Source organism: Heterodontus francisci, unplaced genomic scaffold (assembly GCF_036365525.1).
Source record: "Heterodontus francisci isolate sHetFra1 unplaced genomic scaffold, sHetFra1.hap1 HAP1_SCAFFOLD_53, whole genome shotgun sequence".
NCBI classification, from domain to species: Eukaryota; Metazoa; Chordata; class Chondrichthyes; order Heterodontiformes; family Heterodontidae; genus Heterodontus; species Heterodontus francisci.
In genome coordinates this window covers 942,578-967,414 of record NW_027141851.1, presented here as the reverse complement: position 1 = coordinate 967,414, position 24,837 = coordinate 942,578, and the positions used below count along the sequence as shown (strand labels likewise).

Genomic DNA, 24,837 nt, shown 5'->3' with positions numbered 1-24,837 from the left:
TAGTCTCAGTTACAGGCAGAGCAAGTAAGTAGTCTCAGTTACAGACAGAGCAAATAATTAGTCTCAGTTACAGACAGAGCAAGTAAGTAGTCTCAGTTGCAGACAGAGCAAGTAAGTAGTCCCAGTCCCAGAGATAGCAAGTAAGTAGTCTCAGTTACAGACAGAGCAAGTAAGTAGTCTCAGTTACAGACAGAGCAAGTAAGTAGTCTCAGTTACAGGCAGAGCAAGTAAGTAGTCTCAGTTACAGAGATAGCAAGTAAGTAGTCTCAGTCCAGAGATTGCAAGTAAGTAGTCTCAGTTACAGACAGAGCAAATAATTAGTCTCAGTTACAGACAGAGCAAGTAAGTAGTCTCAGTTACAGACAGAGCAAGTAAGTAGTCCCAGTCCCAGAGATAGCAAGTAAGTAGTCTCGGTTACAGACAGAGCAAGTAAGTAGTCTCAGTTACAGACAGAGCAAGTAAGTAGTCTCAGTTACAGGCAGAGCTAGTAAGTAGTCTCAGTTACAGAGATAGCAACTAAGTAGTCTCAGTTACAGACAGAGGAAGTAAGTAGTCTCAGTTACAGGCAGAGCAAGTAAGTAGTCTCAGTTACAGAGATAGCAAGTAAGTAGTCTCAGTCCAGAGATTGCAAGTAAGTAGTCTAAGTTACGGAGACAGAAAGTAAGTACTCTCAGTTACAGACAGAGCAAGTAAGTAGTCTCAGTTAGAGACATAGCATTTAAGTAGTCTCAGTGACAGACAGAGCTAGTCAGTAGTCTCAGTGACAGACACAGCAAAAAAAACAAAAGGTCTTATAAATTGTCATGTAAAAAAAGAATAGAGTCAACAGTGGAAGGCTGAAGGACAGTCCTCCACTGGTTGATTGTCCTTCCAGCTACACTGAAGTTCCTCTCCCTGATGCTGCAGCTCGCCGGAATGCAAAGTATACTTCTAGCCCGCCTGGTCAATTTAGGGTATGTAACACTGTGTTCCTTCCACCAGCCCAACAGATCACGTTCGTTTTCCATCGCCAACGCAGCAGGTCTGTGCTGTGTACTGCTGCACTTCATCATTTGTGTCTATTTCTTCATGAACATTCTCCCATTCAGAAAATGCAGTCACTGCTTTTTTGGCAGCTGTAGGTTCATTATCAACCATTGTCGTTTCCTTCACCGGGACTTCTGTTTTAATGTTATTGATAAGTCTGCACTCTTCAGAATAAACTTCTTCCCTTTCATGGCTGGATAACATTCGTAGCTGATTGAATTTTGGCCAGAGAAATGTTGCTATCTTGTGCTCGTCATTTATGTTAACATTCTTCAGAAGCCACTGTCTGTGCCGTTCCCTGACAACTGCTTGCATTGGAGTATCTGAAGAATGTGGCATACAGAGACGTTTAAGTTTCTCTAACCACGGAATTACCAGGTTCAATGTAGGATATTGGTCTCCCTCGAGTTCCCTCTGAGCTTCATAAAATGGTCGGAGGAAATCCACCAAAAACTGCAAGACATCAGGGGTGATATTTTCCAGCCTGCAGCTTTCACCACGCTGTTCTAGTTTCTCGTGCAGTTCATGATAAATATCCTGAATTGAATTCAGTGTCAGATATACAGTACTGTACCTCATTTCTTCCATTGGATTTAAAGTTTTAGATAACTGTGCAGCAAGACCAGACTGTTTAATATATGTCACCAAGTCTTTGGCATGATGTACTGTTTCTACAACATCCAGAGCTTCAGAAGCTAATTCCTTTGGATCAAGTGAATGTAGAAGGACCGTGTTATATACATGGCCCTGACAATCCAGACGTTGATATGGTCTAACAGAAAACACTATGTTAGTGCCTTGATCTGTCACCCAGACTAGTTTATGGAAATTTGCTGGGTCGATACCAAATGTATTCACGAGCAGATTTAAAATCTCCTGCCTGATATTTCCGCCAGTTTTGACGTCCTCCAGTGGAAACATTGCTGTTGTTAAAACTTTGGCATGAAGTTTAAAATCTGCCGTGTTGTAATGACAAGTTATCGACATATAATGGATTTTATTGTAGTCGTCCGTCCACATGTCAGTTGTCATTCCCACATTCACATCCTTCAGTATGTCAGTAATCTGAGAAATTAGTTCTTTTCTCTTTTCTTTGACCACATCACGACACCTTCTTGAAACTGTACTTGGATTTGCTAACACAGTTGAAACTGATACTTGACCGTATGTCGCACCCACATTGATAAGCTCTTGTGCTAGCTCAACAAACCCTTCACCAGAGACAGTGTGGAAAGATCGAATATCTTTGCAACAGAAACTCACGCATTTGTCTATAATTTCTGATTTCTTGTGAGTGGGTAAGTTTTTTTTTCTTGTCCGTACAAAGTAAGTTAATTCTGACTGACTTGGCCCTGCTGTGGGTCGAGTACATCCTTGTACAGTGTGCCGCTGCAAAGATGAATTTCCTGTCTTTTTGCTGTGATATTTTAGTAGAAGTTTGCAAGATTTAGATTGTGCAAATCCACTTGAACTTTTACTATTGCGGAAAACAACAACATTGACATGTTCCCACACAGAAGATTTATGTTTTCCGGCTACAGGACTTTCCACTGCTAAGCATTCTCCAGTAGACAGCATTTGTTTTACATCCATAGTGTACAGTAATGTAAAATCACCTTTGGACACATGTAGTCGGGTCTAGTCGTGTTTGGGTCAGGCAGCCAGGCTTTAAGTCATATTTCTACTTCCAAGTCCTATTGTTGAAGGGAAAACAAGCAGACACTGTTTAAAATGTGTCCTTAAACTTCTCACCTAGTCTTTAAAAACCCGCCGCATCGTTATAGTGCAGCCATTTTTTTCTGCTGTTCACTGTCCAATAACAATGAACAGTGAGACGCTGGATCTGAACCGGGAACATTCATGACAGTTTGGAGACAGAAAGCAGCAATGATTTTCAATAGTGCCTTCTTCTCATTCTGTCTCTCTCACCCTGCCCAGACACTGCCTCAGAAATACCTCTCTCTTTCCCCGGACTCACTCCATGTCCCAGGACCAGTACCTGCTAAAGGCCTGCTACCAGACCCGAACCCGACAGGACTTGACGACATGTGTCAGGTTTGAGTCGGTCACTCTTCTGGGTCGAGCTCTTGGGCTCCGGTCGGACAAACACAGTATTAATCGGACGTGAAAGGTTGTTTAAAAAGATGAAGATTGGAGCCGCGAAGCCAGTGATTGTTTGGTCATGAGTTAAACAGAAACCCATGGAGTTGTGTTCAGACAGGTTGTGCCACACTGTACCAGTATCTGTATTGCTTAAACTAAACACAGCAATTGCCAGAAGGCTCAGTAAATATCATTGTACATTACCCAGACTCCTGCTTTACAGGTTGAAATACTTGCTGCAAGTTTATCCAGTGAGCAGCTGAAATGCAAAGAGTGATTAATTATTACAAAATGATTATAAAATATACAGTATTTGTATTAAAAATATAACCTGTTCACTTACAGGACTCTGGTCCACACACACACACAGTCCCTGACCGAACCACAGCGGACCCGAGCCCGACCCGACCATCCCTTCACTTCCCTTCCTGACACTCAACATGCAAGATGCTACACCGCATGCGTGATGACGGCAAAGTGACGGCACCGGCTCACTGCGCAGACTCAGTTCCGAGCCGGACTCCCAGCTCCTGTCAGTTTTTTAAAATTTCAAGACAGACCAGCAGAGACTGACCGAGTGTGTCCGACCCGAACCCGAACTGGACCCGAGCCCGAAAGCCGGAGCCGCAATCTGGGACCGAGCCGAGGCGGACACATGTGCTCGGGTCCCGCTCGGGTTGGACTCGGCTATCCAGGCCTCCAGTGTACATTCCACACAGTCCCCGACTCCCGCTGAACTTCCCCGCTATTCAATGTCAATCTCTGAACACATCTGCAGACTCGCTCCCAAACCTGGTGTTGCTGCTGGAAGCAGATGTTGTTTGTTCACTTACCCCGGGACCCGGATGTATCCATTCGCAGCTGATTTAAACAATCTTCCGCTCACTCACTGAATGACGCTCAGAGACAGTGTTGGGGGAAGGGGAGCACATGCGCTTTTCCCATCATTGTGACGTCATCAGTGGGCGGGGCTACATCGCGCGAGCGCAGATCGCTGCAACAGAATTCAATGGGTCCTTTGCCCATTCCACCCTCATCAATGTTTGAACAATGAAAGTGAACATGGGGTTAGGGTGGAGGGAGGGTGGGGAGGGGTGGAGGGAATCTATAACCTAGAAAGCCGGGAGCTGATCCCATTTAGATTAGATTAGATTAGAGATACAGCACTGAAACAGGCCCTTCGGCCCACCGAGTCTGTGCCGAACATCAACCACCCATTTATACTAATCCTACACTAATCCCATATTCCTACCAAACATCCCCACCTGTCCCTATATTGCCCTACCACCTACCTATACTAGTGACAATTTATAATGGCCAATTTACCTATCAACCTGCAAGTCTTTTTTGGCTTGTGGGAGGAAACCGGAGCACCCGGAGAAAACCCACGCAGACACAGGGAGAACTTGCAAACTCCACACAGGCAGTACCCGGAATCGAACCCGGGTCCCTGGAGCTGTGAGGCTGCGGTGCTAACCACTGCACCACTGTGCCGCCCTCATGATGTTCAAATTGCCGTCTCTCCCTGCAGGGTGTTTGTTATTATTGAGACCCTCCTCTCAAAACAATCGGACAGAAACATGGGAGGAAGGAGGGAGTCGGTGTGTTTGCTGGGACCTTGTAGAATTCATTTCAGCCAGCAAAGGTTTGTCTAACCGGAGTGAAACCCGCGGTCAATGTGAGTAATACCGAATGGTGATCTTCATCGTTTCATTCTAAACAAGAGGCACGGAGCTGCCGCGATTATACCGGACACACAAACACAGTGACAATAGAGCCCGTCCCAGAGTTTCAGCTCCCGGTTGTTAAATGTCCTTATGTGCACAGTCTTTGCTGTGAATTTTCAGGGCTCAGTTGCCGATGTCTAGGGCTCTATCCCTTAAACACACGGAACCATGAGATCCTCACACTCCATTTTGAAAGATTGATGGACAGGAATTTTTCCAGCCTTTGATCCAGTCGATCATAACCTGCTGTTCAAACATAGTATTGTTCAAACAATTAATGTGAAATTCTGTTCACTATCGGGCCTTGAACTGGGTTTGAGCAGACCAACTACTGAAAGATTCAGCTTCTTTCCAGATATAGCATCCAGAGCTGGATAGAGGGACTCAGGGTTTAATCCTGCACACACACAACAGAAGGAGTGACAGTCACACAGGGATGGGAACTGGTATTGTTTCTGTGGCCTACTCACCCAACAGGTAGAGTTAGAAACTGATTAAACATCTAACCCACTGCAATTCAGTCCTGGAGAAATACAGAGGCTCTTCCACTCCATCCTTCCCTCCCGTACACCCGGCAGATTGACAGCACAAGGCCTTTCAGGTATCATTTCCGTGACCAAGAGTTTCATTCCGATGATATTAAACAGAGACTATCAGATATTTATCCTTCATCCTGGAAATAGTCGGACTCACTCTTACACTTCTACCAGATTGTTTTGGCCAAATGAGGAGCCGCCCCTTCACCCGCTCCCCTGCCTTATTCAGACAACCTTCCAGTCTCAGCGTCACACACCTTACCAATTATTTGATTTTGATCAATATGACTCAAAGATTGTTTGCAGCGCCAATCACTTAAATAATAATGGCAGTGATTTGTACAAATATCCCATATCCTCGACATCACCATAATTCCAACCAGACAGAATAGTGAGAGTACAGGTAGAAAAACAAAACATGTTTCTAAAAGAGTATAAGAAAATATTAATAAGTAGCAACCAAGAGAAACAAAAATAATTTATACGTAAAGAAAAATGTAAAATGATAGTGCAAGAAATTACGGAGCTTTTCGGGAGAAAGAAATGAAATCTCCTTGTGTTGGAAAAGGTAATGAATGAGAGCGTTATATGTCTGTTCACAAAAGCAAGGATGAAGTTAATGTCTCGGTAGAGGAGAGGTACAGAGATATTGGATAGAATGAAAATAGACAGAAAGGAGGTTCTCAATAGATTGGCATCACTTTAAGTTAATGAGTCCAGAGCGAAAGCATCTCAGATTGCTGAGGGAGATAACAGAAGTCCTGACGACAATGTTTGGATATTGAAGTAGTTCCAGTCGACTGAAACAGTGCAAATGTTACACTCCTGTTCCAGAAATGGGAAGGAAAACGCTGGTGACTGCATACCAATTAATTTTATCATCAGTGGTCGAAAACAATTGGAGACAAGTGTCAAGGATCAAATGAACTTCAACTTGAAGAATGATGAGTTAATAAGTGACAAGCAGTACCGATTTGCTAAGGACAAATCATGTGCAAATAACCTGATTGAATTCTTGGCGTTGACTTTTCTGAAGGTAGTACTGTAGATATTGGATATCTGCTTTTTGAAAGGCATTCGATCAAGTAGTACAGAACAGAGTTACACAGAAAATAGAAGTTCATGTTAAATATTGATACTGGTATGCTGAGATGGTAGTTGGCGAAAGGATCGGAGACAGAGTGTAGTAGTGAACTGATGTCTTTTTAATGTGAAGAAGTATGCAGTCGGCTGACACAGAAACCTTTATTAACAACATTGCTTTCAAAGGACCATAATTTGGAAGTTTGAGGAGGACAAAATACATAGCAATGTTTGTAAATAGTAAAGAGCTGTAAGTTTCAGGTAGATGTTACCTGTACAGAGGTGAGACAGAGAATACCCAACCCGTCTCACCTTGAGACTGTATGTTTTACTGTATGTTTCTGTTCCGTGTTGATTCAGTGCGTCATGAATTAAATGGTTGCATTTGATAATGTATTCGTGAAGGCCGATTCAAACCGAGTTGTAAGACAGATGGGGGATCTCAGCCGATATAAATGAAGATACAAAAAGTCAGATTTCATAATTCATCCGGCCAAATTAGTTTATTTTAATCTTGGCCTTGTTTGCTAATCGGAAATTGGCGGGCTTTTTGAAATTGATTACATTTCTGTTGCAGTTCAATCAATCAGGGCCCAGCATTTCCCGCCGCCCTTCTACTTCCCAGAGCTGGTTTCAAACTTGACTGATGGACGGGGCTGCATCCAATCACAACACTAGGGCGGTCCCTCTACTGTCTTAAATAGACAGTCCCTGAGCAGTCTCAACATTTACAGTGTCTTTGTTCCACATCTTCTACCATAATGGCCAGAACCAAGCAGACAGCGCGCATATCGACCGGAGGGAAAGCTTCCCGCAAGCAGCTGGCTACCAAAGCGGCCCGCAAGAGCGCTCCAGCCACGGGTGGAGTGAAGAAGCCTCACCGTTACAGACCCGGCACTGTGGCTCTGCGGGAGATCCGCCACTGCCAGAAATCCATCGAGCTGCTCATCCGCAAACTGCCCTTCCAGCGCCTGGTGCGGGAGATCACGCAGGACTTCAAGACAGACCTGCGCTTCCAGAGCTCGGCCGTCATGGCCCTGCAGGAGGCCAGCGAGGCTTACCTGGTGGGGCTCTTTGAGGACATCAACATGTGCGCCATCCACGCCAATCGAGTCACCATCATGCCCAAAGACATCCAGCTGGCCCGCCGTATCCGCGGGGAGCGCGTCTAAACTCACCCCGCCCCGAACTGAGTTTGGCATCAAATAACACAACGGCTCTTTTAAGAGCCACCAAATCGGCAAAACAAAGAGCAGCGATCTCCTGTTGTCAGAGAACTGTGGTCTAGAGCAGATCATTTTATTGGAGAGCCGATCATTGTGTAAAAGCTTTCGTTTTGTGTAAAAGGTAGATTTGCTAAAATGCCTGACAAATATTGCAAGAGGCGAGCAGTTAAATGCCCGAATCCAGTACTGAGAAGGCTGAGGGGAGATCTGATTGAAATGCACAACATTTTGGCGGGACTGGAGAGAGTGGAGGTGAAGGGTCTTAGCAGAGAGGTCAGTGACTATGGGGCATATGTTTAAAGAGATAGGTAGAAAAATTAGAGGGAAAACGAGAATTGTATTTTCACCCAGAGGGTGGTGGGGGTCTGGAACTCACTGCCTGAAATGATAGTTGAGGCAGAGACCACCAACTCAGTCAAAGGGAATCTGGATATGCATCTCAAGTGCTGTAATCTGCAGGGCGACGGACTGAATGCTGGAAGGTGGGACTAGAATAGGTGTGTCGTTTTTCGGCCGGTACCGACACGATGGGGCAAGTGCCCTCTTTCTATGCCAATACAAAGCAGCGCTAGCATTATAAAATTGCCTTCTCAGACAGCAAACAGCCCTTTAACAGATAAAGTGGGTGGCTCTGAAAAGAGCCTTTGGGTTCGCAGACTTAAGTCAGGCAGCTTCACTTTCTCTTGGTGCTCAGAGCGCTGGTTTTCTTGGGCAGCAGCACAGCCTCAATATTAGGCAGCACCCCGCCCTGAGCGATGGTCACCTCTCCCAGCAGCCTGTTGAGCTCCTCGTCGTTGCGGACGGCCAGCTGGAGGTGTCTGGGGATGATGCGGGTCTTCTTGTTGTCCCGGGCCGCGTTGCCGGCCAGCTCGAGGATTTCAGCTGTCAGATACTCGAGCACAGCAGCCAGATGGACCGGTGCTCCGGCACCCACACGCCTTTTTAAGGAACCTGTGAACACTGCCCACCGGGAACTGCAGTCCAGCCCGGGAGGAGCGAGACTTGGCCTTGGACCGAGCTTTACCACCGGTCTTCCCTCTTCCAGATATTTCATCAATCTGACAAACACTTTCAGGAAGAATGCTGAGAACCGCCCACAATAGTCCCATTTATACCTTCGGGAGGAATGGTGTCGGGGGCACTGGTGATTGGTCACTCTGCACTGGGTGTCATTGTGCTCGTCATGTGACCAATCAGAGAACTGCTGAATTCACCAATCCGGAGACGCCAAGGAGATGAGGGCGGAAAATAACGGCGCGAAATTGTCAGACTGCAAATGATTTCTCAAATTTGAAAAGCCCGCCAATATATTTGTAAAATACAGAGCGGGTTCAATATAGATCACCACATTTTTCGGTAACTTGGTTTCACCGCAAATATTTTTTATTCATATTGTATTTTTCTGCATTTGATAACAAGTTACAGATTCGCTTTCACATTCCGCCATCTATTCGGGTTTACTCTCTATCCTTTTTGAAACATTGTATAACCAGCGGACAGAAAGCCTCTTCCACAGCATTCTGTAACCAGATGAAGGGATGAAGGGTCACTGACCCGAAACGTTAACTCTGCTTCTCTTTCCACAGATGCTGCCAGACCTGCTGAGTGGTTCCAGCATTTCTTGTTTTTGTTCATGAAATAGTGTGTTAGATGTATGTTCACAAAAGAAAGGGGTGAAGTTAATATCCCGATATAGGAGGGGTGCAGAGTTATTGGATAGGATGAAAAAGTTCTGGATAGGTTGACATCTCTTTAAGTTAATAAGTCCAGAAAGGAAGTATCCCATATTACTGGGGGACATAGCAGAAGCTCTGAGCAAAATCTTTGAATATGGAAGATGTGCCAGGTGACTGAAGGATTACACTCCTGTTCTGGAATGGAGAAGGAAAAATCTGGTAACAAAGACCATTATTTTTGACAACAGTGGTGAGTTAATAAAGGACAACCAGTACGGATTTGCTGAGGGCAAATCATGTGCGAATAACATGATTGAATTCTTGTGGTTGAAGTTACTGAAGGTAGTACAGTAATTATCGGATATATGCTCTTCCAAAGGCATTCGATCAAGTAGTGAATAACAGACTTACATGGAGAATAGAAATTCATGTAAAAATTGACACTGGCATCCTGAGATGGTAGTTGGTTAAAGGATAGGAGGTTCTTCTGTGACCTTGTCTTATTTACACCTTCTCCTTTCTTATCTCTTGCCCCACCCCCACTTTACTTGCTGATAACCTTTTACAATTCTAATATTTGCTCGTTCTGAAGTAGGGTCACTGACCTGAAACGTTAACTCTCCAAAGATGCTGCCAGACCTGCTGAGTATTTCCAGCATTTCTTGTTTTTATTTCAGATTTCCTGCATCCGCAGTATTTTGCTTTTATTTTATAGTTTAGTGGTGAACTGATCCTTTCTGCTGACTGGGCAGAACTATGCAGTGGGGTGACGCAGAAAACTGTACGAAGAACATTACTTCGATAGGGCCGACAATGTCGAAGTTTGAGGATGACAGAATACATAGCAATGTATGCAAATAGTAAAGAGCTGTAAGTTTCAGGTAGATGTTACCTGAACAGAGGTGAGACAGAGAATACCCAACCCGTCTCACCTTTAGATTCCTGACCAAGATAGACCTACAAGGTACAAACTCAAGTTTTGTGACCAAGTCAGAGAGTTTATTAGGCTTAACTAAGATGTACAAAGTTAATACTTAACAATGGTAATAGATATGCAGCAACACACAACACCCGTTCTTGTTTCTGTGCTTGCTGCGGCACAGACATCTCTCCTTCTTCATCCCTTGCTGTGTTTTCTTGACTGTATTCTCTCTTCTCCTTTTAAGTACCAACTATCTTCTGTTGACCCCTGTCTAAGTGTGATGACGATGTCCTGTAACACCCTTTCTTTTATCCTTTTTGTGGTGCAAGGATGTTACCATATTAGTTTTGAATTGTTCTAAGTGTCCTAATTGGTCCAGGTTGACATCATTGTTTGACACTAGTTAGTTAATAGTTGAATCTACAGACATTACAGATGCTTCCCGATTCTTTCTATTTTAGTAAAGATCCTGAAGGTTACATTCTTGCTGATCCCGGACATTTTTTCTTTAATTCTGCCTTGATCTCTTCTCTCTCCCTGCAAGGAGTGCTGGTGTCTCTCCCATTATTCTCACACAAAGGTTTAAACAAAGTATAGCCTTGACAACAAATTTCATAATAAAGCAAGCAACAGATCAAACAGACTTCAATATATTGATGTACAAAGCATATCATTAATCCTATTATTTTAGTTGTTCTTATTTGTCACAAACGTAAAATATGTCACGGTCCATCGCCCCCACAATGTGGATCCCCCTCCAGCTACATGACTTGCCTTTTTTTTCCTCTGGCTACGTGCATCTTCCACACTGACACCACTCTCAACATGACATTTTGACGTAGTTCAGTGAAGATGACCGTCATGCTTTACAATCCAACCTTGACATTGCAGTTCTTGCATAAATGTAAGCCATGAAAATACTCTAAACTTTACACAGCGGTGAGCAGTGTTCAGGTGACACAGAAAATCTGGTGCGTTGGGCAGAGACAATCAGTTGATCTATCAAAGTCTCTTGATGTTATGCTCCTATCTATACTACCTACAACACAACAATTCTTTTGTTATTGAAAAGCTTGGATAGATGGCTCTGGATTGTGTTATCTAAGTAAGTGGTTGTTCTCCTTCCAGCAATGTGGATTGAGGGGAAATTTGATACAGGTGTAGGTAAGTTAGACAAGGAGAACCTGTTCCCATTAGTTGATGGTGCAAGGACTAGGAGACACAGATTGATGGTTTTGGGAAAGAGATGCAGGGAAATGTGAGGAAGCACTTTTTGTTATACCTGCTGCAACTGTCTGTCCACAAGTGTGGTGGAAGCAGAGACAATCAATGATTTCAATAGGAAATTGGAGAAACACATGAAGGAAAAAAACTTGCTCCAGGGCGACGCTGATCAAGCAGGAGAATGAATCTGATTGGATGATGAGAATATTTTATCAACGACAATTCTGTCAAGGCTGTGAAACTTTTTCGTTTGTAAAATACTGCAACATAAAGTAAACCAGCAATTTAAGATTGCGTTGGCCGGGAATCAAACCCGTGCTGCAAATATTCTGATCAAAGGTCACTCACGTGAAACGTTAACTGTGCTTCTCTCTACACAGATGCTGCCAGACCTGCTGAGTATTTCCAGCATTTCTTGTTTTTATTTCAGATTTCCAGCATCCGCAGCATTTTGCTTTTCTTTTAGAATTTCGTAGTGAGCTGATCCTTTTTGCTTACTGGGCAGAACTATGCAGTGAGGTGACGAAGAAAACTGTATGGAGAACAATGTTTTTAACGGGCCCACAATTTCGAAGTTTGAGGAGGACAAAATACATTGCAATGTATGCAAATAGTAAAGAGCTGTAAGTTTCAGGTAGATGTTACCTGAACAGAGGTGAGACAGAGAATACCCAACCCGTCTCACCTTTAGATTCCTGACCAAGATAGACCTACAAGGTACAAACTCAAGTTATGTGACCAAGTCAGAGAGTTTATTAGGCTTAACTAAGATGTACAAAGTTAATACTTAACGATGGTAATAGATATTCAGTAACACACAACACACGTTCTTGTTTCTGTGCCTGCTGCGGCACAGACTTCTCTCCTTCTTCGACCCTTGCTGAATTTTCTTGACTGTATTCTATCTTCTCCTTTTGAAAACCAACGATCTTCTGTTGACCCCTGTCTAAGTGTGATGACGATGTCCTGTAACACCCTTTCTTTTATCCTTTTTGTGGTGCAAGGATGTTACCATATTAGTTTTGAATTGTTCTAAGTGTTCTAATTGGTCCAGGTTGACATCATTGTTTGACACTAGTTAGTTAATAGTTGAATCTACACACATTACAGATGCTTCCCGATCCTTTCTATTTTAGCAAAGATCCTAAAGTTACATTCTTTATGATCCAAGACATTTTTTTCTTTAATTCTGCCTTTATCTCTTCTCACTCCCTGCAAGGAGTGCTGGTGTCTGTCCCATTGTTCTCACACAAAGGTTTAAACAAAGTATAGCCTTGAAAACAAATTTCATAATAAAGCAAGCAACAGATCAAACAGACTTCAATATATTGATGTACAAAGCATATCATTAATCCTATTATTTTAGTTGTTCTTATTTGTCACAAACGTAAAATATGTCACGGTCCATCGCCCCCACATTGTGGATCCCCCTCCAGCTACATGACTTGCCTTTTTTTCCCATGGCTACGTGCATCTTCCACACTGACACCACTCTCAACATGACATTTTGACGTAGTTCAGTGAAGATGACCGTCATGCTTTACAATCCAACCTTGACATTGCAGTTCTTGCATAAATGTAAGCCATGAAAATACTCTAAACTTTACACAGCAGTGAGCAGTGTTCAGGTGATACAGAAAATCTGGGCGTTGGGCAGAGACAATCAGTTGATCTATCAAAGTCTCTTGATGGTATGCTCCTATCTAGACTACTTACAACACAACTATTCTTTTGTTATTGAAAAGCTTGGATAGATGGCTCTGGATTGTGTTATCTAAGTAAGTGGTTGTTCTCCTTACAGCAATGTGGATTGAGGGGAAATTTGATACAGGTGTAGGTAAGTTAGACAAGGAGAACCTGTTCCCATTAGTTGATGGTGCAAGGACTAGGAGACACAGATTGATGGTTTTGGGAAAGAGATGCAGGGAAATGTGAGGAAGCACTTTTTGTTACACCTGCTGCAACTATCTGTCCACAAGTGTGGTGGAAGCAGAGACAATCAATGATTTCAATAGGAAATTGGAGAAACACTTGAAGGAAACAAACTTGCTCCAGGGCGACGCTGATCAAGCATGAGAATGAATGTGATTGGATGATGAGAATATTTTCTCAACTTCAATTCTGTCAAGGCTTTGAATCTTTTTCGTTTGTAAAATACTGCAACAGAAAGTAAACCCGCAATTTAAGATCGCGATGGCCGGGAACCCGAACCCGGGCCAATTGCTTGGAAGCCAGCTATGCTCACCACTATACCACCATCGCTTACTTAGCTGCATCACTCCAGCGTTTTGATTAATAGAATGCTGTACAATGATTTCAACTTGGAGCTGAGCAGTCCGTTCATCTTCATAAAAACACAATACTGTGAATGCTGGAAATCTGAAATAAAAACAGACAGTGCTGCAAATATTCTGATCAAAGGTCACTCACCTGAAACGTTAACTATGCTTCTCTCCACACAGATGCTGCCAGAACTGCTGAGTATTTCCAGCATTTCTTGTTTTTATTTCAGATTTCCAGCATCCGCAGCATTTTGCTTTTAATTTAGAGTTTCGTTGTGAATTGATCCTTTTTGCTTACTGAGCAGAACTATGCAGTGAGGTGACACAGAAAACTGTACGGAGAACAATGTTTTTAACGGGCCCACAATTTCGAAGTTTGAGGAGGACAAAATACATTGCAATGTATGCATATCGTAAAGAGCTGTAAGTTTCAGGTAGATGTTACCTGAACAGAGGTGAGACAGAGAATACCCAACCCGTCTCACCTTTAGATTCCTGACCAAGATAGACCTACAAGGTACAAACTCAAGTTATGTGACCAAGTCAGAGAGTTTATTAGGCTTAACTAAGATGTACAAAGTTAATACTTAACAATGGTAATAGATATTCAGTAACACACAACACCCGTTCTTGTTTCTGTGCTTGCTGCGGCACGGACTTCTCTCCTTCTTCATCCCTTGCTGTGTTTTCTTGACTGTATTCTATCTTCTCCTTTTAAGTACCAACGATCTTCTGTTGACCCCTGTCTAAGTGTGATGACGATGTCCTGTAACACCCTTTCTTTTATCCTTTTTGTGGTGCAAGGATGTTACCATATTAGTTTTGAATTGTTCTAAGTGTTCTAATTGGTCCAGGTTGACATCATTGTTTGACACTAGTTAGTTATAAGTTGAATCTACCGACATTACAGATGCTTCCCGATTCTTTCTATTTTAGCAAAGATCCTAAAGTTTACATTCTTTAGGATCCCAGACATTTATTTCTTTAATTCTGCCTTTATCTCTTCTCTCTCCCTGCAAGGAGTGCTGGTGTCTGTCCCATTGTTCTCACACAAAGGTTTAAACAAAGTATAGCCTTGAAAACAAATTTCATAATAAAGCAAGCAACAGATCAAACAGACTTCAATCTATTGATGTCCAAAGCATATCATTAATCCTATTATTTTAGTAGTTCTTACTTGTCACAAACGTAAAATATGTCACGGTCCATCGCCCCCACATTGTGGATCCCCCTCCAGCTACATGACTTGCCTTTTTTTTCCTCTGGCTACGTGCATCTTCCACACTGACACCACTCTCAACATGACATTTTGACGTAGTTCAGTGAAGATGACCGTCATGCTTTACAATCCAACCTTGACATTGCAGTTCTTGCATAAATGTAAGCCATGAAAATACTCTAAACTTTACACAGCGGTGAGCAGTGTTCAGGTGATACAGAAAATCTGGTGCGTTGGGCAGAGACAATAAGTTGATCTATCAAAGTCTCTTGATGTAATGCTCCTATCTATACTACTTCCAACACAACAATTCTTTTGTTATTGAAAAGCTTGTGTAGATGGCTCTGGATTGTGTTATCTAAGTAAGTGGTTGTTCTCCTTCCAGCAATGTGGATTGAGGGGAAATTTGATACAGGTGTAGGTAAGTCAGACAAGGAGAACCTGTTCCCATTAGTTGATGGTACAAGGACTAGGAGACACAGATTGATGGTTTTGGGAAAGAGATGCAGGGAAATGTGAGGAAGCACTTTTTGTTATACCTGCTGCAACTGTCTGTCCACAAGTGTGGTGGAAGCAGAGTCAATCAACGATTTCAATAGGAAATTGGAGAAACACTTGAAGGAAACAAACTTGCTCCAGGGCGACGCTGATCAAGCAGGAGAATGAATCTGATTGGATGATGAGAATATTTTATCAACTTCAATTCTGTCAAGGCTTTGAAACTTTTTCGTTTGTAAAATACTGCAACATAAAGTAAACCTGCAATTTAAGATTGCGATGGCCGGGAATCGAACCCGGGCCAACTGCTTGGAAAGCAGCTATGCTCACCACTATACCACCATCGCTTACTGTTCTGCATCCCTTCGGCGTTTCGATTAATAGAATGCTGTACAATTATTTCAACTTGCAGCTGAGCAGTCCGTTTATGTTCAGAAAACACAATACTGTGAATGCTGGAAATCTGAAATAAAAACAGACAGTGCTGCAAATATTCTGATCAAAGGTCACTCACCTGAAACGTTTACTCTGCTTCTCTCTACACAGATGCTGCCAGACCTGCTGAGTATTTCCAGCATTTCTTGTTTTTATTTCAGATTTCCAGCATCCGCAGTATTTTGCTTTTATTTTAGAGTTTCGTAGTGAACTGATCCTTTTTGCTTCCTGGGCAGAACTATGCAGTGAGGTGACGCAGAAAACTGTACGGAGAACAATGTTTTTAACGGGCCCACAATTTCGAAGTTTGAGGAGGACAAAATACATAGCAATGTATGCATATAGTAAAGAGCTGTAAGTTTCAGGTAGATGTTACCTGAACAGAGGTGAGACAGCGAATACCCAACACGTCTCACCTTTAGATTCCTGACCACGATAGTCCTACAAGGTACAAACTCAAGTTATGTGACCAAGTCAGTGAGTTTATTAGGCTTAACTAAGATGTACAAAGTTAATACTTAACAATGGTAATAGATATGCAGCAACACACAACACCCGTTCTTGTTTCTGTGCTTGCTGCGGCACGGACTTCTCTCCTTCTTCATCCCTTGCTGTGTTTTCTTGACTGTATTCTATCTTCTCCTTTTAAGTACCAACGATCTTCTGTTGACCCCTGTCTAAGTGTGATGACGATGTCCTGCACCATCCTTTCTTTTATCCTTTTTGTGGTGCAAGGATGTTACCATATATGTTTTGAATTGTTCTAAGTGTCCTAATTGGTCCAGGTTGACATCATTGTTTGACACTAGTTAGTTAATAGTTGAATCTACACACATTACAGATGCTTCCAGATTCTTTCTATTTTAGCAAAGATCCTAAAGGTTACATTCTTGCTGATCCCAGACATTTTTTTCTTTAATTCTGCCTTTATCTCTTCTCTCTCCCTGCAAGGAGTGCTGGTGTCTGTCCCATTGTTCTCACACAAAGGTTTAAACAAAGTATAGCCTTGAAAACAAATTTCATAATAAAGCAAGCAACAGATCAAACAGACTTCAATCTATTGATGTCCAAAGCATATCATTAATCCTATTATTTTAGTAGTTCTTACTTGTCACAAACGTAAAATATGTCACGGTCCATCGCCCCCACATTGTGGATCCCCCTCCAGCTACATGACTTGCCTTTTTTTTCCTCTGGCTACGTGCATCTTCCACACTGACACCACTCTCAACATGACATTTTGACGTAGTTCAGTGAAGATGACCGTCATGCTTTACAATCCAACCTTGACATTGCAGTTCTTGCATAAATGTAAGCCATGAAAATACTCTAAACTTTACACAGCGGTGAGCAGTGTTCAGGTGATACAGAAAATCTGGTGCGTTGGGCAGAGACAATAAGTTGATCTATCAAAGTCTCTTGATGTTATGCTCCTATCTATACTACTTCCAACACAACAATTCTTTTGTTATTGAAAAGCTTGTGTAGATGGCTCTGGATTGTGTTATCTAAGTAAGTGGTTGTTCTCCTTCCAGCAATGTGGATTGAGGGGAAATTTGATACAGGTGTAGGTAAGTCAGACAAGGAGAACCTGTTCCCATTAGTTGATGGTACAAGGACTAGGAGACACAGATTGATGGTTTTGGGAAAGAGATGCAGGGAAATGTGAGGAAGCACTTTTTGTTATACCTGCTGCAACTGTCTGTCCACAAGTGTGGTGGAAGCAGAGTCAATCAACGATTTCAATAGGAAATTGGAGAAACACTTGAAGGAAACAAACTTGCTCCAGGGCGACGCTGATCAAGCAGGAGAATGAATCTGATTGGATGATGAGAATATTTTATCAACTTCAATTCTGTCAAGGCTTTGAAACTTTTTCGTTTGTAAAATACTGCAACATAAAGTAAACCTGCAATTTAAGATTGCGATGGCCGGGAATCGAACCCGGGCCAACTGCGTGGAAGGCAGCTGTGCTCACCACTATACCACCATCGCTTACTGTTCTGCATCTCTCCGGCGTTTCGATTAATAGAATGCTGTAAAATTATTTCAACTTGCAGCTGAGCAGTCCGTTTATGTTCAGAAAACACAATACTGTGAATGCTGGAAATCTGAAATAAAAACAGACAGTGCTGCAAATATTCTGATCAAAGGTCACTCACCTGAAACGTTTACTCTGCTTCTCTCTACACAGATGCTGCCAGACCTGCTGAGTATTTCCAGCATTTCTTGTTTTTATTTCAGATTTCCAGCATCCGCAGTATTTTGCTTTTATTTTAGAGTTTCGTAGTGAACTGATCCTTTTTGCTTCCTGGGCAGAACTATGCAGTGAGGTGACGCAGAAAACTGTACGGAGAACAATGTTTTTAACGGGCCCACAATTTCGAAGTTTGAGGAGGACAAAATACATAGCAATGTATGCATATAGTAAAGAGCTGTAAGTTTCAGGTAGATGTTACCTGAACAGAGGTGAGACAGCGAATACCCAACACGTCTCACCTTTAGATTCCTGACCACGATAGTCCTACAAGGTACAAACTCAAGTTATGTGACCAAGTCAGTGAGTTTATTAGGCTTAACTAAGATGTACAAAGTTAATACTTAACAATGGTAATAGATATGCAGCAACACACAACACCCGTTCTTGTTTCTGTGCTTGCTGCGGCACGGACTTCTCTCCTTCTTCATCCCTTGCTGTGTTTTCTTGACTGTATTCTATCTTCTCCTTTCAAGTACCAACGATCTTCTGTTGACCCCTGTCTAAGTGTGATGACGATGTCCTGCACCATCCTTTCTTTTATCCTTTTTGTGGTGCAAGGATGTTACCATATATGTTTTGAATTGTTCTAAGTGTCCTAATTGGTCCAGGTTGACATCATTGTTTGACACTAGTTAGTTAATAGTTGAATCTGCACACATTACAGATGCTTCCAGATTCTTTCTATTTTAGCAAAGATCCTAAAGGTTACATTCTTGCTGATCCCAGACATTTTTTTCTTTAATTCTGCCTTTATCTCTTCTCTCTCCCTGCAAGGTGTCTCTCCCATTGTTCTCACACAAAGGTTTAAACAAAGTATAGCCCTGAAAATAAATTTCATAATAAAGCAAGCAACAGATCAAACAGACTTCTCTCTATTGACGTGCAAAGCATATTATTAATCCTATTATTTTAGTTGTTCTTATTTATCACAAACGTAAAATATGTCACGGTCCATCGCCCCCACATTGTGGATCCCCCTTCAGCTACATGAGTTGCCTTTTTTTTCCTATGGCTACGTGCATCTTCCACACTGACACCACTCTCAACATGACATTTTGACGTAGTTCAGTGAAGATGACCGTCATGCTTTACAATCCAACCTTGACATTGCAGTTCTTGCATAAATGTAAGCCATGAAAATACTCTAAACTTTACACAGCGGTGAGCAGTGTTCAGGTGATACAGAAAATCTGGTGCGTTGGGCAGAGACAATCAGTTGATCTATCAAAGTCTCTTGATGTCATGCTCCTATCTAGACTACTTACAACACAACTATTCTTTTGTTATTGAAAAGATTGGATAGATGGCTCCTGATTGTGTTATCTAAGTAAGTGGTTGTTCTCCATACAGCAATGTGGATTGAGAGGAAATTTGATACAGGTGTAGGTAAGTCAGACAAGGAGAACCTGTTCCCATTATTTGATGGTACATGGACTAGGAGACACAGATTGATGGTCTTGGGAAAGAGATGCAGGGAAATGTGAGGAAGCACTTTTTGTTATACCTGCTGCAACTATCTGTCCACAAGTGTGGTGGAAGCAGAGACAATCAATGATTTCAATAGGAAATTGGAGAAACACTTGAAGGAAACAAACTTGCTCCAGGGCGACGCTGATCAAGCAGGAGAATGAATCTGATTGGATGATGAGAATATTTTATCAACTTCAATTCTGTCAAGGCTTTGAATTTTTTTCCTTTGCAAAATACTGCAACAGAAAGTAAACCTGCAATTTAACATTGCGATGGCCAGGAATCGAACCCGGGCCATCTGCTTGGAAGGCAGCTATGCTCACCACTAAACCACCATCGCTTACTGTTCTGCATTCCTCCGGCGTTTCGATTAGTAGAATGCTGTACAATGATTTCAACTTGGAGCTGAGCAATCCGTTCATGTTAATAAAAACACAATACTGTGAATGCTGGAAATCTGAAATAAAAACAGACAGTGCTGCAAATATTCTGATCAAAGGTCACTCACCTGAAACGTTAACTCTGCTTCTCTCCACACAGATGCTGCCAGACCTGCTGAGTATTTCCAGCATTTCTTGTTTTTATTTCAGATTTCTAGCATCCGCAGCATTTTGCTTTTCTTTCAGCGTTTCGTAGTGAACTGATCCTTTTTGCTTACTGGGCAGAACTATGCAGTGAGGTGACGCAGAAAACTGTCCGGAGAACAATGTTTTTAACGGGCCCACAATTTCGAAGTTTGAGGAGGACAAAATACATAGCAATGTATGCAAATAGTAAAGAGCTGTAAGTTTCAGGTAGATGTTACCTGAACAGAGGTGAGACAGAGAATACCCAACCCGTCTCACCTTCAGATTCCTGACCAAGATAGACCTACAAGGTACAAACTCAAGTTATGTGACCAAGTCAGAGAGTTTATTAGGCTTAACTAAGATCTACAAAGTTAATACTTAACAATGGTGATAGATGCGCAGCAACACACAACACCCGTTCTTGTTTCTGTGCTTGCTGCGGCACGGACTTCTCTCCTTCTTCATCCCTTGCTGTGTTTTATTGACTGTATTCTATCTTCTCCTTTTAAGTACCAACGATCTTCTGTTGACCCCTGTCTAAGTGTGATGACGATGTCCTGTAACACCCTTTCTTTTATCCTTTTTGTGGTGCAAGGATGTTACCATATTAGTTTTGAATTGTTCTAAGTGTCCTAATTGGTCCAGGTTGACATCATTGTTTGACACTAGTTAGTTAATAGTTGAATCTACACACATTACAGATGCTTCCCGATTCTTTCTATTTTAGCAAAGATCCTAAAGGTTACAGTCTTGCTGATCCCAGACATTTTTTTCTTTAATTATGCCTTTATATCTTCTCTCTCCCTGCAAGGAGTACTGGTGTCTCTCCCATTGCTCTCACACAAAGGTTTAAACAAAGTATAGCCTTGAAAACAAATTTCATAATAAAGCAAGCAACAGATCAAACAGACTTCAATATATTTAAGCACAAAGCATATCATTAATCCTATTATTTTAGTTGTTCTTATTTGTCACAAACGTAAAATATGTCACGGTCCATCGCCCCCACATTGTGGATCCCCCTCCAGCTACATGACTTGCCTTTTTTTTTCCTATGGCTACGTGCATATTCCACACTGACACCACTCTCGACATGACATTTTGACGTAGTCCAGTGAAGATGACCGTCATGCTTTACAATCCAACCTTGACATTGCAGTTCTTGCACAAATGTAAGCCATGAAAATACTCTAAACTTTACACAGCGGTGAGCAGTGTTCAGGTGATACAGAAAATCTGGGCGTTGGGCAGAGACAATCAGTTGATCTATCAAAGTCTCTTGATGTTATGCTCCTATCTAGACTACTTACAACACAACTATTCTTCAGTTATTGAAAAGCTTGGATAGATGGCTCTGGATTGTGTTATCTAAGTAAGTGGTTGTTCTCCTGACAGCAATGTGGATTGAGGGGAAATTTTATACAGGGTAGGTAAGTTAGACAAGGAGAACCTGTTCCCATTAGTTGATGGCACATGGACTAGGAGACACAGATTGATGGTTTTGGGAAAGAGATGCAGGAAAATGTGAGGAAGCATTTTTTGTTATACCGGCTGCAACTGTCTGCCCACAAGTGTGGTGGAAGCAGAGACAATCAATGATTTCAATAGGAAATTGGAGAAACACTTGAAGGAAGCAAACATGCTCCAGGGCGACGCTGATAAAGCAGGAGAATGAATCTGATTGGATGATGAGAATATTTTATCAACTTCAATTCTGTCAAGGCTTTGAAATTTTTTCCTTTGCAAAATACTGCAACAGAAAGTAAACCTGCAATTTAAGATTGCGATGGCCGGGAATCAATCCCGGGTCAATTGCTTGGAAGGCAGCTATGCTCACCACTATACCACCATCGCTTACTGCGCTACATCACTCCGGAGTTTTGATTAATAGAATGCTGTACAATGATTTCAACTTGGAGCTGAGCAATCCGTTCATGTTAATAAAAACACAATACTGTGAATGCTGGAAATCTGAAATAAAAACAGACAGTGCTGCAAATATTCTGATCAAAGGTCACTCACCTGAAACGTTAACTCGTTTCTCTCTACACAGATGCTGCCAGACCTGCTGAGTATTTCCAGCAATTCTTGTATTTATTTCAGATTTCCAGCATCCGCAGCATTTTGCTTTTGATTTAGAGTTTCGTAGTGAACTGATCCTTTTTACTTACTGGGCAGAACTATGCAGTGAGGTGACACAGAAAACTGTACGGAGAACAATGTTTTTAACGGGCCCACAATTCCGAAGTTTGAGGAGGACAAAATACATAGCAATGTATGCATATAGTAAAGAGCTGTAAGTTTCAGGTAGATGTTACCTGAACAGAGGTGAGACAGAGAATACCCAACCCGTCTCACCTTTAGATTCCTGACCAAGATAGACCTACAAGGTACAAACTCAAGTTATGTGACCAAGTCAGAGAGTTTATTAGGCTTAACTAAGATGTACAAAGTTAATACTTAACAATGGTAATAGATATGCAGCAACACACAACACCCGTTCTTGTTTCTGTGCTTGCTGCGGCACGGACTTCTCTCCTTCTTCATCCCTTGCTGTGTTTTCTTGACTGTATTCTATCTTCTCCTTTTAAGTACCAACGATCTTCTGTTGACCCCTGTCTAAGTGTGATGACGATGTCCTGCACCATCCTTTCTTTTATCCTTTTTGTGGTGCAAGGATGTTACCATATATGTTTTGAATTGTTCTAAGTGTCCTAATTGGTCCAGGTTGACACCATTGTTTGACACTAGTTAGTTAATAGTTGAATCTACACACATTACAGATGCTTCCCGATTCTTTCTATTTTAGCAAAGATCCTAAAGTTTACATTCTTGCTGATCCCAGACATTTTTTTCTTTAATTCTGCCTTTATCTCTTCTCTCTCCCTGCAAGGAGTGCTGGTGTCTGTCCCATTGTTCTCACACAAAGGTTTAAACAAAGTATAGCCTTGAAAACAAATTTCATAATAAAGCAAGCAACAGATCAAACAGACTTCAATATATTGATGTACAAAGCATATCATTAATCCTATTATTTTAGTTGTTCTTATTTGTCACAAACGTAAAATATGTCACGGTCCATCGCCCCCACATTGTGGATCCCCCTCCAGCTACATGACTTGCCTTTTTTTCCTATGGCTACGTGCATCTTCCACACTGACACCACTCTCAACATGACATTTTGACGTAGTTCAGTGAAGATGACCGTCATGCTTTACAATCCAACCTTGACATTGCAGTTCTTGCATAAATGTAAGCCATGAAAATACTCTAAACTTTACACAGCGGTGAGCAGTGTTCAGGTGATACAGAAAATCTGGTGCGTTGGGCAGAGACAATCAGTTGATCTATCAAAGTCTCTTGATGTTATGCTCCTATCTATACTACTTCCAACACAACAATTCTTTTGTTATTGAAAAGCTTGGATAGATGGCTCTGGATTGTGTTATCTAAGTAAGTGGTTGTTCTCCTTGCAGCAATGTGGATTGAGGGGAAATTTGATACAGGTGTAGGTAAGTTAGACAAGGAGAACCTGTTCCCATTAGTTGATGGTACAAGGACTAGGAGACACAGATTGATGGTTTTGGGAAAGAGATGCAGGGAAATGTGAGGAAGCACGTTTTGTTATACCGGCTGCAACTGTCTGTCCACAAGTGTGGTGGAAGCAGAGACAATCAATGATTTCAATAGGAAATTGGAGAAACACTTGAAGGAAGCAAACTTGCTCCAAGGCGACGCTGATCAAGCAGGAGAATGAATCTGATTGGATGATGAGAATATTTTATCAACTTCAATTCTGTCAAGGCTTTGAAATTTTTTCCTTTGCAAAATACTGCAACAGAAAGCAAACCTGCAATTTAAGATTGCGATGGCCGGGAATCGAACCCGGGCCAACTGCTTGGAAGGCAGCTATGCTCACCACTATACCACCATCGCTTACTGCGCTGCATCACTCCGGCGTTTTGATTAATAGAATGTTGTACAATGATTTCAACTTGCAGCTGAGCAATCCGTTCATGTTAATAAAAACACAATACTGTGAATGCTGGAAATCTGAAATAAAAACAGACAGTGCTGCAAATATTCTGATCAAAGGACACTCACCTGAAACGTTAACTCTGCTTCTCTCTCCACAGATGCTGCCATACCTGCTGAGTATTTCCAGCATTTCTTGTTTTTATTTCAGATTTCCAGCATCCGCAGCATTTTGCTTTTCTTTTAGAGTTTCGTAGTGAACTGATCCTTTTTGCTTACTGGGCAGAACTATGCAGTGAGGTGACGCAGAAAACTGTACGGAGAAAAATGTTTTTAACGGGCCCACAATTTCGAAGTTTGAGGAGGACAAAATACATAGCAATGTATGCATATAGTAAAGAGCTGTCAGTTTCAGGTAGATGTTACCTGAACAGAGGTGAGACAGAGAATACCCAACCCGTCTCATCTTTAGATTCCTGACCAAGATAGACCTACAAGGTACAAACTCAAGTTATGTGACCAAGTCAGAGAGTTTATTAGACTTAACTAAGATCTACAAAGTTAATACTTAACAATGGTAATAGATATGCAGCAACACACAACACC

At 42.0% G+C, this 24,837-nt stretch overlaps 5 non-coding genes across 5 annotated transcripts; all 5 read right to left on the bottom strand.

Annotated features, from left to right (window-relative positions):
• Positions 1–15,797: 15,797 nt before the first annotated feature.
• trnag-ucc (transfer RNA glycine (anticodon UCC)) lies at positions 15,798–15,869 on the bottom strand. The gene has a single exon. It is a non-coding gene; the product is annotated as a tRNA-Gly (tRNA).
• A 2,011-nt stretch (positions 15,870–17,880) lies between these two features.
• trnag-ucc (transfer RNA glycine (anticodon UCC)) lies at positions 17,881–17,952 on the bottom strand. The gene has a single exon. It is a non-coding gene; the product is annotated as a tRNA-Gly (tRNA).
• A 2,003-nt stretch (positions 17,953–19,955) lies between these two features.
• trnag-ucc (transfer RNA glycine (anticodon UCC)) lies at positions 19,956–20,027 on the bottom strand. The gene has a single exon. It is a non-coding gene; the product is annotated as a tRNA-Gly (tRNA).
• Positions 20,028–22,038: 2,011 nt separating this feature from the next.
• Positions 22,039–22,110, bottom strand: trnag-ucc (transfer RNA glycine (anticodon UCC)). The gene has a single exon. It is a non-coding gene; the product is annotated as a tRNA-Gly (tRNA).
• Positions 22,111–24,120: 2,010 nt separating this feature from the next.
• Positions 24,121–24,192, bottom strand: trnag-ucc (transfer RNA glycine (anticodon UCC)). Its single transcript has one exon. It is a non-coding gene; the product is annotated as a tRNA-Gly (tRNA).
• Between the last annotated feature and the right edge of the window lie 645 nt (positions 24,193–24,837).